The sequence below is a fragment of the Cynocephalus volans genome, chromosome 6 (genome assembly GCF_027409185.1).
Source record: "Cynocephalus volans isolate mCynVol1 chromosome 6, mCynVol1.pri, whole genome shotgun sequence".
Taxonomy (NCBI): domain Eukaryota; kingdom Metazoa; phylum Chordata; class Mammalia; order Dermoptera; family Cynocephalidae; genus Cynocephalus; species Cynocephalus volans.
The window spans coordinates 145653803-145672835 of record NC_084465.1 but is presented as its reverse complement, the minus strand read 5'-3'; the positions used below and the strand labels follow the sequence as shown (position 1 = coordinate 145672835).

Sequence of the window (19033 nt, the reverse complement as noted above, 5' to 3'; positions counted from 1 at the left end):
CAGAGTTTTAATTGGAGTTTTACTTAGGCATGATTGATTAAATCATTGACCACATGATTGAACTCAATCTTCAAACCCCTTCTTTTCCCCCAGAGGTCTGGTAACAATCTTTTAATGATATGCTTGGTCTTTTTGGTGACAGGCCTTCATCCTAAAGCTATCTAGGGGCCAACATGAGTTGCCTCATAAGCAAATAAAAGAAACTCATATTACTCAGGAAATTCCAAGGGTTTTTTTTCCCCTGAGGAATATTTAATTACAAGGTAGATAACATATGCTTATTTAACATACATGTGATTTTATGTCATTGCAGCTAAAGCAAAACATCCTGTTCACTGGGCAAAAAGGACCTGCTTTTTGTGTATACACTTCAGTGCAATTTTAAAAACACGGTGTTTTCTGAACTTCAGAATTTGAATAGGTGCCAGTGTTCCCTCCTTTTTCATATGGGAAAAGAAAATTCCTCTGAAAATCGTTTGACGCTTGAACCAAATTTCACAGCCATATTCCTCAAGATCACTCTGTAGAGTCTTCAAGATTCAAATGATACAAGGAAAGCTTCAATTTGACCTTTTAGAGAAGACATTCTGGCTCTCATGACCTCATCAACCAGAAGAATGTTGGTGGCAACCACAATACAGGGGTGAAGAAGCTGTTTCTTTACAGAATAGTTATCCCATATGCCTACTTCTGCTGCTACCATTGGCTCACCTGTGTTCAAGTCCACACCCACAAGTTGACTTTTATTTAGTTAAAATTCTGCTTGAATTTTAACTAATGTTTCCTGAAGGTCAAAACCAGAGTTCTGAACAAGAACCTTGGGAATAACAAGCAATGCATCAGCAAGTGCTTGGACTCCCAGTTGAGCCCTCGCCTTTACGCTGGGCTTACATTTAATCAGAGCTTCTGCCATGGCCACTTCTACTGCACCAGCACCTGGAACCACACAGCCATCATTAGTAGCATTTTTGACAGCCCTCAAGCCATCTCTTACTGTGTCTTTGATTTGAGTGAGTGTGTGCTAATTTGGTCCTTTGACCAATAATGGGATAGAGCAAAGATTGTTGGATTTCTCAATAAAGGTGATCTTCTCTTCTCCCAGTGTATCCTCACGGACAAGTACCGAATGTCCCAAACAATCAGGATTTAGATCATCAAAAGAATTTAGAGCTACCCCTCCACAAGCAAGAGTCAGCTTCTCCATATATCTCCTTTAACTCTGCACAGAGCTACTATACCTTCTTTTGCAAGAGCATCTAAGGAAAAAGGGTGAACTCCCTTTTGATTAATAACAACAAATCCTTTATCTGAATCACCACAGACTTTCTTTTTCAGTTTTTTTAAACTCTACCTTCAATGAATTTTCTTTCAGCTTTTACTAGTTTTTTTCTCTCGTAAGAAAAAGCCAGAGTTCACCTGTTTTTTCATATTCTAACGACATGTTGCACGTGAAGATGCGTCTTCTACACTTTTCTTCACATCAGGATGCCATGCGCCATGATCTAAAACAAGCCCTCTGATTAAGCTTGTATCAGTTTCAGATTTATGTTTCATCTCCATGACCTCAATCATGAAGAGGTCAATAGGTGCATCGTGTTTTTTAATGGCCAAAATTGAGTCCACTAAGCCTCTGCTAAGACATCTTCAAGTTCAGCACAAACTTTATTATTTATTTATTTTTTGCCAGCTTTTTTTTAATTGAAAGATAATTGATTATATATATTTGTGGGGTACAGAATCGAATATCAATACATGTGTACAATATGTGGTGATCAAATCAGGATAATTAGTGTACTCGTGTTTATAAAATGTAATCAATCTTTGTGATCCTTAGTTTCTTGTCAACTCCCCTCTTTCTTCCCCTTTCCCACCTCTAATAACCACAGTTCTGCTCTTTATTTTTTGAAAGTTTAATCTATTGTTGTGATTCTTTCTTTCTTTCCTTCCTTCCTTCCTTCCTTTTTGCTTTTCTTTATTTATTTTAGCTCTCACGTATGAGTTAGCACATGTGGTATTTCTCTTTCTGTACCTGGCTTTTTTCACTTAATGTAATTTTCTCTAAGTTCATCCACGTTGCTGCAAATGACAAAAGTTCATATTTTTTTATGGCAGAGTAGTATTCCATTGTGTATATATACCACATTTTCCTTATCTAGTCATCTGTCAATGGACATTTAGGTTGATTCCAACTCTTGGCTATTGTAAATAGAACTGCAATAAACATGGGAGTGCAGGTATCCCTTCAATGATGATTTCCATTCAATGGGATTGCTGGGTCATATGTTAGTTCTATCTGTAGTTGTTTGAGGAACCTTCAAACTGTTTTCCATAATGGCTGCACTAATTTAAAGTCCCACCAACAGTGTAGGAGGGTTCCTCTTTCTCTGCATCCTCACCAGCATTTATTCTCTGTCTTTTTGGTAATAGCAAGTCTAACTGGGGTGAGATGATATCTCAGTGACAGCACAAACTTCAGTACAAAGAAATGTTCTGGCCACATCTATAAGTGTTTCCCTGTCCATCGCTCTGCTTACTTTGACTTGTTCGAAAAATTAAAGTGCCTTTTCTTTTGCAGCTTCAAATCATTTAGTGATTATTCGGGGATGAAGACCTTCAGAAGTGTAGAGATCCACCTGTTTCAGCCGCTCTCCAGTGATGAAGACATTGGAAGTAGTACCATCACCAATTATGTCATCCTGGGCTGTTGCTACTTTTGCTATTAAAGAGGCTGTTTGGTGTTGAATTTGCATTTCGTGCCACAGCACATTGCCATCTTTAGTGAGCTTGATGTCTCTGGAGCCAGAAACAAGCATCTTCATGATGCCTGTGGGCCCCAGGTTGGTCCTCAGCACATCCTGCAGCCCTGGCACTGTGCTGTTGTTGATTGCCAAAGCCATTTGGGCTTGTGCCACCTCAGCCTTGGGGTTCAGGGTGTTCATGGCCACCATAGCTGACCCAGTGGAGGAAGAGGTGGAGACTGGCATGCAGAGTACCCAGAGCAGCTAGGCCTCTAAGGTTTTTTGAAGCTCTTATCCAGGTCTAGCTCTGCGGTGATAACTATGGTAAATACACACAGAAATGAATTATGTAACTGTGTTCAGAAATATATCTGGTTTTCAAAAGAAAGATAAGATAACATTGCAACTTTTAACCACAGAAAAACTAGTAGACCATATATGAGAATTGCTTTATAGGCTCCCTTCCTGTATTTTTAACTCTCTTTGCATATGTCTCCAGGATATTGGACTTGGGTTCGGGACTTGCACAGTGATATGAGTTGAATGTTTGTCCCCTCCAAGGTTCATGTGGAAGATTGATCCCCAATGTGGCCATGTTAAAAGGTAGGGAGGTGATTGGATCTTGAAAATTATGCTCTCATAAATGGATCAATCCTTTAATGGAGTAATGGTTAATGGTTTAAAGGGTTATCAGGGAGCAGACTGGGGGCTTACTAAGGAGAGCAAGTGAGCACATAAAAAATCCTCACCTAGCCCTGGTGACATGGTTGCCTGCATTGCCATGGGACTCTATAGGGAGTTCCCACCAAGAAGGCCCTCACCAGATGTGCCCCCATGGACCCTAGACTTCCCAGTTTCCAAATCTGTAAGCAATAAATTTCATTTTCTTATAAATTACCCAGTTTCAGGTATTTTGTGATAAGCAATAAAAAATGGACCAATACACATACATGTTATACAATGACTGCTTCCATTTGCCAGGAAAGAAATTACTTTGTTCTTCTTTAACGTTCCTAGTTTAAACCTAAATTTGATGAGATGTCTGTATAATCATAGTGAAATGAACATATACTGAAACCTTCATCATCTTCTTCAAAGTCAAAAAAAAAAAGGATGAGAGATACTGTTTTTAATTACTACTACAAAGCCTTCCTAATAGCAGAAATAAAATTTCTGTAGGCCACAATGAAGAGGCAGTCCATGATGGTAATCAGGTGTCAAAAGCTGCAGAGTCCTTTGGCAGTTGACACAATCTAGGCAACATTAAGCTTGAGTTTTAGCATTCACATGAGGGATTCCAAGCATATCCCACATGTACTAGGCAACAAAACCTGCCTCCCCACGCAGATTCAGGACCTGAGATCACGCTCACCAACAGTGACGGGGGTAAAATTTCTCTTCCATTCACCAGTACACTGAAAATAAAATGCCAAATGCCCTTGGCCAGACCCAGAAGCAGAAAAAATTAGAGAAACTCTATTTTATCTATACAGAGGAGCAAAATAGAGTTACTACTGTAAAAGCTGTTGAAGAACATAGGGCATGTGGGCAAAGCAAAGGACATCTTGAAAACACCCGGTGAAGCCTCTGTAGGCAAAGATTCCTAGGCAAGATGAGGTGACAAATAAAATTACAAAGAACAAGAAACAAACTCTGCACCACAAGAGATTTGACAATCTAAATAATATAAAAATCTGAAAATAACATTAAAATAAACACATTTAAAATTCTGTAAAATAAAACATAACATCTATGAAATAAGAAGAGGATATTTTGAAATAAGAATAGTCACATATGAAAGAAAAATCACTGGAAATCTTGGAAATGAAAAGATGAATAACTAAAATGCTATAGAAAAGCAGAAAAGTATGGTGGTTGAAAATATGGAGTCTTGAAACAGCTATTACGGATTTAAATCCTGGTGTTACCACTTACTAGCTCTGTAATTTCGGGCGAGTTACTTCTTTTCTCTGTTTTGTTTTGTTTTGTTTTCTCACCTTTAAAATAAGCATGATAACACTACCTACCTTCTAAGTTGTTGGGAAGAACAAGTTAGTGCTTCTAGACTGCTTAGAACATAGTAATCAACTAAATTAATATTGATGATGACAATAGTGATTATCATCACCTGGTCACTGCCAAAGAGAATTAATAAATTGGAGAATTGAACAAAGGAAAATTTCCAGAATGCAGCATAGAGATGGAGAAATGGAAAATATGAAAGAGGGATTAAGATACATTGAAGATAGTTAGTTCTAGAAGAAAAGAAGCGGAAGATGAAGGAGAAAAACCATTCTCAGAATGAAAGCTAACAATTTTCCAAAATTAAAAAAATGAATTCCGCTCACACTGAATCATCCTACAAGTATTCAACTTAATGTGTTATTTAAAAATTAAAAATGGGAAGGTCACAGGATAACATCAGGGCATCCAGGGCACAGAGAAAAATCTTAAAAGCCCCCATTTAAAAAAATGGCGGATTGCCTACAAAGAAACAGCTCTCGGGTGCGTAGCACAGCACCCACAAAAATAAGCAAAAATAAATGCCTAAAGATAGTGGGGAAGTGTTTTCAATGTACCTGAAGTAAAGAACTCTGAACCTAAAATTCTACACATAATAAACTATCATTGAAAAAGGAAGATCATTAAATACACATCCAGTTATGAAAAAAACCAAGAGTTTACTCCTTACTGACATCGTGAAGAAACTACTGAAGAATGCACATCAGCAATAAAACTGACTGAAGGCAGAAAGAGGGAAATGAAATGGTGAGCAAGTCAATTTGGAAAACATATTGCTAAACTAGATTAAGTATTAGCTGTGAAAGAAAATACACACGATAATTTCCATGGATGTGTTTAAAAATCAAAACAACATATAGCAGGATTTAAAAAAAAAAAAAAACAACCTAATGTGAAAGTCTGTCTCTTAGTTAAGTGCTATTATTATAAACTATCAGTAAATTGAATCCACATTATATTCTCACATTTAGGGTTTTCTAGCATTTTTCAAGATTAAAAACATTAATAATACTATTTTTCAAATACACAGATTGAAGGAGATAATCCATATGATCTTCCCAATGTATTCAAATACATGATTTGATTAAAAAAAATTAACTAGTTTATAATTAATGGGAAAAAAAGAACTTTGTAGCAAATTTTCCTTACCTCGATAAAGGTATAAAACTCACAGAAAACCTTACTTAATGGTGAAAATGTTTCAAATAATAATAGCTAACAATCACATAGCCTTTATCAAATTTCAAATGTTTTAAATAATTCAGTGTTCATAAGAACCCCATGAGCTAGGTATTATCTTCTCCATTTGCTAGATGGAGAAAAAGTGATAGAGAGCGGTTAAGTAACTTGCCCAAAATTACACAGATAGGAAGAGGTAGGTCTGGGATTTGAACCCAGATGCCTTGGCCTCAAAGTCCATGCTTCTAACCAGGATGCTTCTAACCAGGATGCATTGGAGAACATCCAAAATCTTAATTTCCATTGCCCATGTATAACTTAGTTATCTCCTGAATTTGGGCTCCCTCTGGGATCACCACTCTGGTTTCCTCTGTGAGATTTCTTTAGATCCTAGTCAGTCTCTCCGATCTAGTTAATTATTAAATTATTTCCCTCTTCTTATAGTCCTATCTCAAAGAACAGTCAGGTCTAATTTATTTTATTTTCCTTTTTGTATGTTGAGAATGGCCTTTAAGATCTCATTTTTCCTTTTCTGCCTAGTGTGATCTACAAAATTCTAAAACTTCTATTAAAGAAATCTGTATGTTTCTTTTTTAAGAGTTTTACAATCAGCATTGTGAACCTTATTCCAAGTCAATAGGAACCTGCACTCTCTTGCTTCCAAGCAAGCAAGCCCCAAATGCTTGTGTGACACTTGCTAATGCCCTCACTAGACCAAGTCAGTCACATGGTGAAGCCCAGAGTCAGTGTGGGAGGGGACCACAAAAGGTCTTAAATGCTGGGAGCTAAGATTCAATGGAGGTCCCTGATACAAGTGTACCACCCACTGTAACATTCATAGGCATTTTAGAACATGCTTTCTCCCTTGCATTCATAGACCACACTTATGGTCAGCTTCTGCGGCTGTAGATTGCAGTTCCTCGTCAGTTTCTTTCTTAATTATTCATGTTTTGGTTTTTAGAGCCACTCCTTAATGGCTGATGCAATTCTGTCAATTTTTAGATTTTTAACCCAGAGAAAGAAAACTGAATGACTTCATAATGTGCAGTAGCAGAATACTATAAAAGTTAAGGGGAACAACTATACTGTTTTCATTCCCAACAAAGAAAAAAGGAAAGGAGGAAAAACATGGGACCAATGCAAAGATGCAAAAAGATAGCTCATAGTTAGAACAGAGACATCTAAACGCACCCTAGATGACTTACTTATTACAATATCCATTTCACCCATTATGTCTGCCATATTTTAATTATATAATTTCAGGAGCTATGGCAAGGCATGTAAGACCACCTAAGCAGTGAGAGTGGGTGGATATTTACATGGTTGAAAAGTTCCTATCTTTACCACTGATGTGTCTACTCTCTCCCCCTCTTGGCTAACATTAGAGTGTCCTCTGAGTACCAAACATAGGGATGAATAAGACACGGTCTTGCCTCTTAGCAGCTCATGGTCAAGGGTAAGAAACAGATGATCGTATAACTAAAATACAAATAAAAGTGTGACATCTTATAGTTAATAGTGCACAACTTTGCTTTATTTATATCAAACGCAGTTTAGCTAACCTGAGAGAACAGGATTTAGAAAAGAAGAAAAGAAAGAGGGGAAGAGAAAATTATGGAGCAAGAGGACTGCTTGAGAAAGACTGGGCACAGAAGGAGAACGGAATCTGTGTAGTGACAGGAGATAAAGGATAGGTGACTGAGCACCAAATAGTGCTTTGCTTGCTTAAGTTTATCAATCGGAATGTGGGTAAGAAATAGAACAGATAAATTTTTAAGTTTCAAACAATATTCTTGAATTGCCTAATATCCTTACCCTTCTCATAAAAAAGGTATTTTCTGAAGTATAGAGGATCCCGTTGAAAAGTGGACACCATCCCCAGATGAAAGCCTAGAAGGGATGGCTAAATTTGAAAGGAAGAACCCTGAGAGACATGCATAATCAGAAACGTGTCACCTGTAGGCCATGTTCAGCTGCACCTAGAGCAGAGTCTAGAGCTTTGAAACCAATATGAAAGAAAGGGTTTCACAGTTCAAAGATAGTGGAGGTGCTCATAGAACAATTGGCCTGATTTTATCTCCTAAATATTTTAAGAAAACCAAATTCCTTTTATAGAATAATACAAAAACACTGACAAGAGAGTAATTAATGGTGGTCTTTTTCAATCGACATTCTAAACCTACACAAACATGAGTAATCTGGATATCTGGTTTACTAAAACAAAATAATCTAGAATAGGCAACCTAGAATCAGGAGACTCATTAATCCAGATCTTAAAACACATACATGTTTTTCTATAGAATTCAGTGCTTTGTAGTGACTGATTTGTGAGAAATTGTAGACATTTAGTGGTTTGGGTAGGTGGGCTGAGGGGGGATTTGCTGAAGTTATGCTAAAGAAATACCATAAAGATGTGAAATGAGAGGCCCTGGGTTTGGATTTGTTCCATTATATTGCACTTAAGAACACCCTAACTCTGACATTTCATCTTAAATGTTTAGGAGAGCAATGGAGCAGTTCTTTCCTTGATTTGGGTATAGTACAACAGATGGAATTCCCAAATCAGTTACTCCGTGGACAGACTTTAAATGTGATACAGATGCTGCTAGGTTTATATCTTATAAACGATAAACTCAAGAGGTAGCTGTAACTAGGACTTGGAACATGTAAAGATGAAAGACAAAGGAATCCTCAGTCTAGTTTACCATGGCTTTTAAAATAGAGAATTGGTGCCATCTTGTGGTTATTTTAATAAAGTTGCTCTTAAACAATGACTAAAATTCTAGAAAGCAGAAACACAAAATTTCTTTTTATTTCTCCTTTAAAATATTGTTAAAGATATTTTCCCTAAAATCTTAGACTCACTGCTCTTACAATCTTGAGATTTCATGAAAATGCTACATCTACCCACATAAAAGCACAACTACTATTAAACTATTAATGCTAAGTTAGTATTAACCATAAAAAGCACCAAGCAACTTTTGTAGCTCTAGAAACTACATAACAAGACCTGCCTTTCAAGAACACAGTTCAGTGCATGTTAAAAGGTAGGAGTTTTATAAAAATGATGACATGGACACAGGGGTCCCTCCATCCCAGGAACTGCATAATAGACCAAAGAAATTTAACAAAAGAAAGACGAGCTTACAAAAACACTGGAGAATGGATACATTACCATCTATATCTCACGAATTTCAGAGAATTTCTTCCAAATAGAGTGTAGAGAAAACCAGATTAGAAAATGGTTCCGCTGACTACTCATAATAAATTGCTGGGAAAAAATGGTACAGGCCAAGTCTTTTACACATGACTAGATATATGCATTTGCTTTATTTATAAATTTTTAATACCATTAAAATAATTTATTAGTACTCAAACACATATTGTACGCAAGTATTGTAATCTGTACCATTACATTCCAATAATAGAAATAATTTTTTTTTTTTAATTTTATTTTCTCGATATACATTGTGGCTGATTATTGCTCCCCATCACCAAAACCTCCCTCCCTTCTCCCTTCCCCCTCCCCCCCAACAGTGTCCTTTCTGTTTGCTTGTCGTATCAACTTCAAGTAATTGTGGTTGTTATATCCTCTCCCCACCCCCGTTTTGTGTGTGTGTGTGTGTGTGTGTGAATTTATATATTAATTTTTAGCTCCCACCAATAAGTGAGAACATGTGGTATTTCTCTTTCTATGCCTGACTTGTTTCACTTAATATAATTCTCTCAAGGTCCATCCATGTTGTTGCAAATGGCAGTATTTCATTCGATTTTATGGCTGAGTAGTATTCCATTGTGTACATGTACCACATTTTCCGTATCCACTCATCTGATGATGGACATTTGGGCTGGTTCCAACTCTTGGCTATTGTAAAGAGTGCTGCGATGAACATTGGGGAACAGTTATACCTTCGACTTGATGATTTCCATTCCTCTGGGTATATTCCCAACAGTGGGATAGCTGGGTCGTATGGTAGATCTATCTGCAATTGTTTGAGGAACCTCCATACCATTTTCCATAGAGGCTGCACCATTTTGCAGTCCCACCAACAATGTATGAGAGTTCCTTTTTCTCCGCAACCTCGCCAGCATTTATCGTTCAGAGTCTTGGATTTTAGCCATCCTAGAACTGGGGTTAGTTGGTATCTCAGTGTGGTTTTGATTTGCATTTCCCGGATGCTGAGTGATGTTGAGCATTTTTTCATATGTCTGTTGGCCATTTGTATATCTTCCTTAGAGAAATTCCTGCTTAGCTCTTTTGCCCATTTTTTAATTGGGTTGCTTGTTTTCTTCTTGTAAAGTTGTTTGAGTTCCTTGTATATTCTGGATATTAATCCTTTGTCAGATGTATATTTTGCAAATATTTTCTCCCACTCTGTATAGAAATAAATTTTAACAAACTACATAATACTGTCTCTGATTGTAACTTCTGTAAAGTTATAGTCAATTGTTACAGCTGAAAAACTATATTTTTTCAGCTAAAAAAATAAATAAAAAATATGTTAAGTTTAAAAAGGAAATACTGTTAACTCATGTTATTCCTCTAAAATGAGAAAGAAAATAACAATATATATCTATGTGACACTTGTAGATTTATGCATGGCTTGGATGTGGTAGTTGTGGATGAGGTATAGAGAATGAGGAATAGAGAATAACTCAGATGCAAGAGTTTTTGACTAAATCAAAAAGCTCAGAACCACTTCCATGGAACACAGAAACTGAAAGGGCCTTCATTGATCTCAAAATATCATTTAACTACCCCCTATCCTGAGTATCCCATTTTATCACAAATTTTTCTTTCTGTATGTTCATGAAAAATTAGGACACACTCTAGGGTTATGAACATAACACAGTATGCACCAAAAGACCTGTTGCTTACTATAATCTGTCCCTTGATCCAGTAAGAGAAGCTACTCTTCTTGCCTCAGATTAGTTAAAGCATCTATAGGTCTTGTACTAGGATCACCTTCAAATCTGAAGATAGCACATGTACTACAATCTCTGTGGATAACTAAAAGTGCTCGAACTCCAGCCAGTTGATTAGCTAATCATGAAATATTATTCATTTCTCCTCATATTTCTATTCTCTTATCTAAGGCTCTCAATCCAGCAACCTCATAATTGTTTTTCTGCAGTGTGAGAAATGCCTAAGTCCAGAACAGATATTTATACACTCCTATACCAAATCCTGACTTAATATTGCTTATTTGTGGGTCTTATCTTAAAATTGAAAATGGAAAGACTAAACTGGTTATGCAATAACTTACTCTAGACTCCCATGTGGAATCCACTCTCTTAACAGAAGCAAAATAGATTCAATGGGCCAAAATTTTTACCCTCTCTAGGGCATGCCAAATTGCTGAAAGTTGAAGGGTGATAGGCCATATGTATTTGGAATAATTCATGATATTGTAATGCTATGGGAACAAAGAACTTTCCTATCTTCCTCAGGTACCCCTATGCAAATGATCAGTCACAAAATACATAATTATTGCATGCTTTGATGCTGTGAAAGAACTTGTGTCTGAAAGGTAGATGCTGATTTGAGTGGGGGAGACATACTTACACACATCCTGGTGAAAGAGCAAATCCTCAGAACTTCCAGAAAAAGGGAGACAGACATAAAGAGATATTACCAAAAAAGGAAATAGAATGAGATTCACGTTAGACTTCTCATTAGCAATACTGGGAAAAAAAAAAAAAAAAAAAAGAATAATTTCTTAAAGTTTTTGAGGGACAAAAATTTTGAGCCCAAACAGCCAAACAATCACTCAAATGAAGTACAAAATGCTATGGTGAACTGCTCAGGTTAAATAGGTTTGGTGACTTTGTGTTTTTCTTTATAGCAAAATCAGGAGCACAAATTCGAGATTTAATCAATGTGGGTGGTGGTCATAAGAGAAGAGTAATCTGGGGCAATGTAGCAAAGGAGTAAAGGGATTTTGTAAAGGTATTAAATGTCTTGTCATATCAAGGAGAGCATGTAGATTCATTCCTGTCATTGTTTCAAAAAGATAAACTTAAGAATTTTCATAAAATCACATGGCTATAAACAGAATAACAGAAGTAGAATGTACCATTTATAAACCATTAGAAGAAAAAATGGAACAAAGAAAACTGGCCATCCAGTTCCCTGGCCTTCACCAGTGCCTAGTTTTCCTGCACCCGGTGCATCTTTCGTTCAACTGCTCCAGAAGTTAAGATGCTGTTTTCTGTTGGGATAGCGGAGGAGCAGTCATCTGACTAAAAAGCTATGGGTGAGTAATCTGATGTCCTAATCCACACACAGACTTTCAACCCATCCTATGTTTAGCTCTACCTGGCACTCTGTGTTTCCGAGGTACCTGGTGATTCCCGTTCCCTTGCCTTACCAGTTTGGGGCAGTATAAATTGCTTGTTTCTTATTAGCTTTACCTGAAGATAGTTTTTTGTATTTATCTGCCCCTCTGGGTCAGTTGCTACAGTTGATATTACGCATTTACTGTTGTCTTCTCTCCCGTTTCCTTATGCTTATGGATTTACACTTACATAGCTTCTAAAGAAAGTTTATAGGGATACATAAATATCTAACAGCCTTCCCTGCAACTAGAGACACTTGCAGTTCATAATTCAATGGGCTTAAGTTTCTGTTCCTAAACTCACTTTTGCTGGCTCCTATTCCACAAACCTGTTCCTAAAATGTCAGGCTTCCCAAAGAACTTAGAGGAGCTTGAAAGTCAGACTTAAGGAAATATTAAATATAAACTGGAGAAAAGAAAAGATAAAAAAGTAATTTAAAAGATGATGATAGACACAGAAGACAATGTAATTTAGCATTTACATAATTGGGGTTGCTAAAGAAAAGAATACAATAAACTTTTCTTAATTCAAGTCCTCAAAAAACCCTCGCGAAAAAACTCAGAAACAAAATTTGCAAAGAAAAGCTTATTAAATAAGAGAAGACTTGACTCTTCACATTGAAAAGGAGAAATTCATAAATGCAGCGTATGCCAGTAGAGGTATTGATTTTCAATCATAAATAAAGACTACTATTGCACAAGTTAGAAAAAGGAGAAGGGGAGGCCATCTTCAAAGGAGAATGTAGGGGAACAGCCTTTTATAGACAATACTGAATGCCAAGACACAGTGAAGCAATGTCTCCAAAATCCTCTTAGAAAATAAAATAAGACTATACAATATACAAACTGCAAGGAGATATAAGTCCTTACTAAAAAAATAAAACCAATTAGCAATTAAATCAGTTCAATTAATAAATAAATCAAAATTAGGAGCTCAGAAATTGGGAAGTCATGGTAAAGGAGCTTACAGAAACTATTGAATCCATTAAAATGAGAGTTACACCATTCACAATAGCCAAGATAAGGAACCAACCTAAATGTCCATCAACAGATGATTGGATAAAGAAAATGTGATATATCCGCACAATGGAATACTACTCAGCCATAAAAATGAATGAAATTCTGCCATTTGCAGCAACATGGATGGGCTTAGAGAAAATTATGTTAAGTGAAGTACGCCAGGCACAGAAAGAGAAACACTGCATGTTTTCACTTTTATGCAGATGCTAAAAAAAGTTGATCTCAAAGAAGTAGAGAGTAAGTAGGATAGTGGTTACTAGAGAGTAAGTAGGATAGTGGTTACTAGAGACAGGTAAGGAAAGCGGGGAGGAAGAAGGGGAAGAGAGTGGTCAATAGATACAAAATTGTAGAGAATTAGGAAGATCTAGTGCTATAGCAACACAGGGAGACTAAAGTCAACAACAAATTACTATATTACTTCAAGTAGCTAGGTTGAGAGGATTTTTAATGTTCCCAACACAAAGAGGTGACAACTGTTTGAGGTGAGGAATATGCTAGTTACTCTGATATAATCACTGCACTATGTACAAATGTACCCAAATATCACATTGTACTCCATAAATATATACAATTTTCAGGAGTCAATTAAGAATAAATAAATTTTAAAACACACAAATTTTATTTTATTTTATTATTTATTTTTTTTAAAGATGACCGGTCAGGGGATCTTAACCCTTAACTTGGTGTTGTCAGTACCACGCTCTCCCAAGTTAGCTAACCAGCCATCCCTATATAGGGATCCGAACCCATGGCCTTGGTGCCATCAGCACCGCACTCTCCCAAGTGAGCCATGGGCCGGCACTGAGATAATGATTTTTAGATTGGATAAAAAGAGAATCATCTCTCAGGATAGGCTAGGTAATCTTATGGTAAGAAGAAAACCCCAAACTTTCAGCAATCTAACAAAATTTTAATTCTTGCTCCATGCAGTGCTGAGGCTGCCTTCTACACAATGACTAAGAATTCCAGGCTGCCTCAATCATATAGCACTTGAACCACAACATGAAGCATTAGATTAGGGCATAGAGAATTGCACTAAACTGTGTGACAATGAAAGTGATACGCATGAGTTTTATAATAATTCATAAGTCAGAACTATTAACATGACCCTAGGAGATGAGAAATGAAGTTTTCTTTGTGTTCGAAAAAGGGAAGGATAACTAGAAATATGGGTGAGCATTAGTAATATCTACCACTTCCCTATGCTGTATATAAAAAGCACATCTGGAATAACAGGATAAGGAAAAATTAAAGAAAATGTAGTCAAAAATACACAAGGCAAATGAAAACTCCGAGAGGTATGTATGTGTATGTTCAAATACTGAATCAGTCTCTTTTGTAGTTATAGGACTATTAAGATTTTTCATTTCTATTTGCGTTGGTTTTGTTAAGTTTTGTATTTTCAGGATTTTGTAAATTTCCTCAAAGTTTTGTTTTCTTTTTCAGTTTTTAACTTATTAGGAATTTATTTGTTTACAAAATATGATGTAAGGATCCAAGCTAATGTTTTTCCATATATATATTTAGTAGTCTATTTCCCCTACTGTTATAAAATCCAATTCAGCAACAAATTAAGCTTTCATATAACATACCTATGATCTGTTTCAAATATATGCTAGTCTGTTTCTAGGTATTCTCTTGGTCTACTGGTTAATTTACCTATATTTCCATCAATATCTGTGACTTTATTTACTGTAGCTTGATATTAAATTTTGATATTGATTTAGCAGGGACCATTACTCAATTTTATTTTCCTTTGGTTGTTTTTTCCAATCATTTTGAGTCTTTGCTTTTCCATATAAATTTTAGAACTAAATTGTCAGGTTTCTAAAAATTGCTAGTTGGGATTTTGATTATATTTGCTTTAAACTTACAGAATCATTTTGGGGATAACTGACACCATTATAATATTAAATTTTAGGAGAGTACTATCACCAACATGGTGGAATAGGAAAGTCCTGACTCTCCACTTATGGATGCACTTAATAAACATCTACATACACATCAATTCCCTCTGAGAGAAAGTCAGAAACAAGTGGAGAGATTCTTACACAATGGGCAAATAAGGAAACATCCACATTGAATGGCTAAGAAAAGGTGAAGCACAATCAGGCACAAACCCCACCCTGGCCACTGCTTCATTCAATCAGAAAGGAGTCCCCAACACCCAGCTACTCCCTGAAGAGAGAGGGGTTTGAGCCACAGATATTGTACCCTATCTCTGAGGTTCCCCACCTAGCTCTGGGAGTAAAAAGTCTAGGCATACATGAGTCTTCCTAAACCACAGAACAAGGTGGTGGTTTTATATGGGTGCACAAACACTTCAAGGGGCTTCATCCCCCTCAAACAGGGGCTAAATGAAGGAGCGAAAACTCAAAACTTCCAGTTTTTCACTGAAAGGGGTTTGCCAGCACATTCTTCTAAGTGCTGCTGATGGTAGAGCTTCTAACTAGCCTGCATCTGAGAGGTTAACTGATCAGACAAACTATAGACCTCTGGGAACCTAAAAGGGGATTTGGGTACCTCCCAAGCCTTCTCCCCTGGCTCACCCCGGCAATAAATCCAGGTCTACCAATTATTCCAAGAAGGAGTTTATCCATACATCAAATGCCCCAACTCTTAAAGCTCACATCCAAGGACTGTATCCTAAATCTTCTAGCTCTAGGAGCAGAAAAGATTAGGCATATGCAAATCTCCCTAGATCACAGTACCAAGAGGTGACTGTAAACAGGTGTGCAAGTGCAGAGGCTACACCTCCTGGAACAGTGTAAAGAAAGAGCTCAAACACATAGCTCCCATTTTCTCCTCAGAAGGGATTTGCCAGCACACTCTTCCAATTGCTGCTTGACAGTCAAGTTTCTAACCAGCATAAGGGAATTAATGAGGCAGAAAACCAACACATCTCCAGAAGCCTGAACAGAAATTTAGACACTTTCTGAGCCTTCTCTCCCAGCTTGCCCAGTGATAATCCCAAGTCTTTCGATTCTTACTGGAAGAAGTTTTTCCATGCCTGAAATGCCCCAACTTTTACAGCTCCTGTCCAAGAAACTGCATCATAAACCACCTACCTCTGGGAATGTAAGGGACTTGACATTCAACAGTCACCCTAAATCAAAGAACAAAAAGGTGGTTTCAAGCAGTTCTGCAAGCATTTCTAGGAGCTATACCCTCCGGGATCAGTGCAGACAAAACATTAAAATGCATATCTCCCAGTTTTTTCCTGAAGAGAGTTTGTCTGCAGAGTTTTCCAGCTGCTTATTTAGGATCAACCTTCTATCCCCTCCTGGAGAAAAGGTATGTGGCAAATGCCCACATCTTGGAGACAACAGGACAGACAATTGACCTCTGGGATCCTAAATGAGAGTTTGGGCATTTCCAAAGCCTTTTCCCTGAGCTTACTCCAAAAATAAAACCAGGTCTGTAAATGCCCCCTGAAAGATATTTGTCCAGGGACCAAGTGCTACAACTTCTATCATCCCCACCTGAGGGATTGGCCTCTTAACCACCTAGCTCTGGAAACTGATGAGGCTCTGCATCCCAAGTTTCCCTAGATCACAGAAAACAAAGAGGTGGACCTTCAACAGGCCCACTTCCAGTGGCTATCCCCACAGAATCAGAGTCTGCAGTCTGAATGAAACTGCAGTCATTTGCCACAAATCTTCTCCTTAGTTTATTGCAGAGAGAATAGAATATAAAATCCTGCTCTTACCTTTGTCCTGATGATGTGTGCCCTGAGGAACACACATCTAACACCCCAACCTTTCCAGCTGCACCTAGAGAGACAAGCTTCAATATTTTCTGTCTTCGAGCACTGACAGGACTTGGCACATTCTAATCCACTGAGGATCATTAAAAAAAGAGACAGTAGTTGGTACAAACACAAAGTTTTGAGAGGCACTTAGAACTGAACTCTGGGCAGTCTGATTGACAAGGTCATTCTCCTACATGAGGTCAGTCTGAAAGAACTGGGAAAGGTTGTTGTCTTATCTAATGCACATAAATTAACACAAAGAGTCAAGGAAAATGAAGAAATAGGGAAATATGTTCCAAATTTAAAAAACACAACACACACAAGATAAATATCCAAACATAGACCCTAATGAAATGGAGATATATAATTTACCCAACAGGAAATTAAAAAGAATGGTTATAAAGTTGCACACTGAGCTTAGGAAAGCAATGCATGAACAAAGTGAGAATTTCAACAATGAGAAAAATTAAAAAGCATCAAACACAAATCATAGAGGCAAAGAATACAACAACTGAATGAAAAATTCAATAGAATGGTTCAACAGCAGACTAAATCAAGCAGAAGAAAGGATCAGTGAACTTAAATACATGTCATTAAAAGCCAACCAATCAAAGGAGCAAAAGGACAAAAGAATGAAAAAGAGTGTATATATATATTAAGGGATTTATGGGACTCCATCATGTAAAACAATAACACATTACTGGAATCTCAAAAGGAGAGAGAGAGAGGAAAAGGGATGAAAACATACTCAAAGAAATAATGATAGAAAACTTCCCAAGCCTGGAGAAAGAAACAGAAATCCTGATCCAGGAATCAAAAAAACATCAAATAGGATGAATCCAATGAGACACCCACTGAGACACATTATAATCAAACTGTCAAATGTTAAAGGTTAGGAGAGATCTTTGAAAGCAGCAAAGGAATAGCAATTTGTTACACATAAGGTAACTTCTATAAGACTATCAGTGAATTTTTCAGCAGAAAGTGCAGTCCAGAAGGGAGTGGGATAATATATTCAAAATCCTGAAAGAAAAAACTGCCAACCAAGAATACTATACCCAGCAATCCTGTCTTTAAAAATAAAGATGAAATAAAGACTTTCTTAAACAAAAGTTGAGGGAGTATACCACCAGTAGACCTGAGTTACAAGAAATGCTAAAGGGCATTCTTCAAGCTGAAGGAAAAGGACAATAATTAATAACTTATGAAAGTATAAAAGTCACTGGTAAAAGCAAGTACATTATCAAATTTAAACTCTAATACTGTAATGGTAGTATATCTCTAGTTTAAAGATCAAAAGGCACAACTATTAAAAACAACTATAGCTACAATAATTTGTTAAAAGAAACAAATTATAAAAAGATATAAATTGCAACATCAAAAACAAAATGTGAGGGGGAGAGTAAAAGTATAGTTTGTGTAGGCAATAAAAGTTAAAAGTTGTTATTAGCCCCTGTTATAAGTGAAAGATATTTTATGTAAGTCTCAGGATAACCACAAAGAAAACACCTCTGGTAGATGCAGAAAAGATAAAAAAAAAAAAAAAAAAAGATTCAAAGCATATCACTACAGAAAACCATCAAAGCACAAAGGAAGATAAAATGGCAGTAGTAAGTACTTACTTATCAATAATTACTTTGAATAAAAATGGATTAAATTCTCCCATCAAAATTCATAGAGTGGCTAAATGAACAAAAAGGACAAGACAAAACTATATGCTACCTACAAGAGACTCACTTCAGGTTTAAAAACACACATAGATGGAAAATAAAAGTATGGTAAAAGGTATTCCACAAATAGAAACCAAAAGAAAGCAGGGGTAGCTATACTTAAATCAGAAAAAATAGACTTTAAGTCAAAAACTGTAAAAAGAAACAAAGAAGGTCATTATGTAATGATAAAGGGATTAAGTCATCAGGAAAGTATAACAATTGTATATATATATGCACCCAACATCATGCACCTAAATATATAAAGCAAATCAA

At 36.6% G+C, this 19033-nt stretch overlaps 1 pseudogene; it reads right to left on the bottom strand.

Moving 5' to 3' along the window:
• Positions 1-532: 532 nt before the first annotated feature.
• On the bottom strand, positions 533-2948 carry LOC134381071 (T-complex protein 1 subunit zeta-like; annotated as a pseudogene).
• Positions 2949-19033: the final 16085 nt, after the last annotated feature.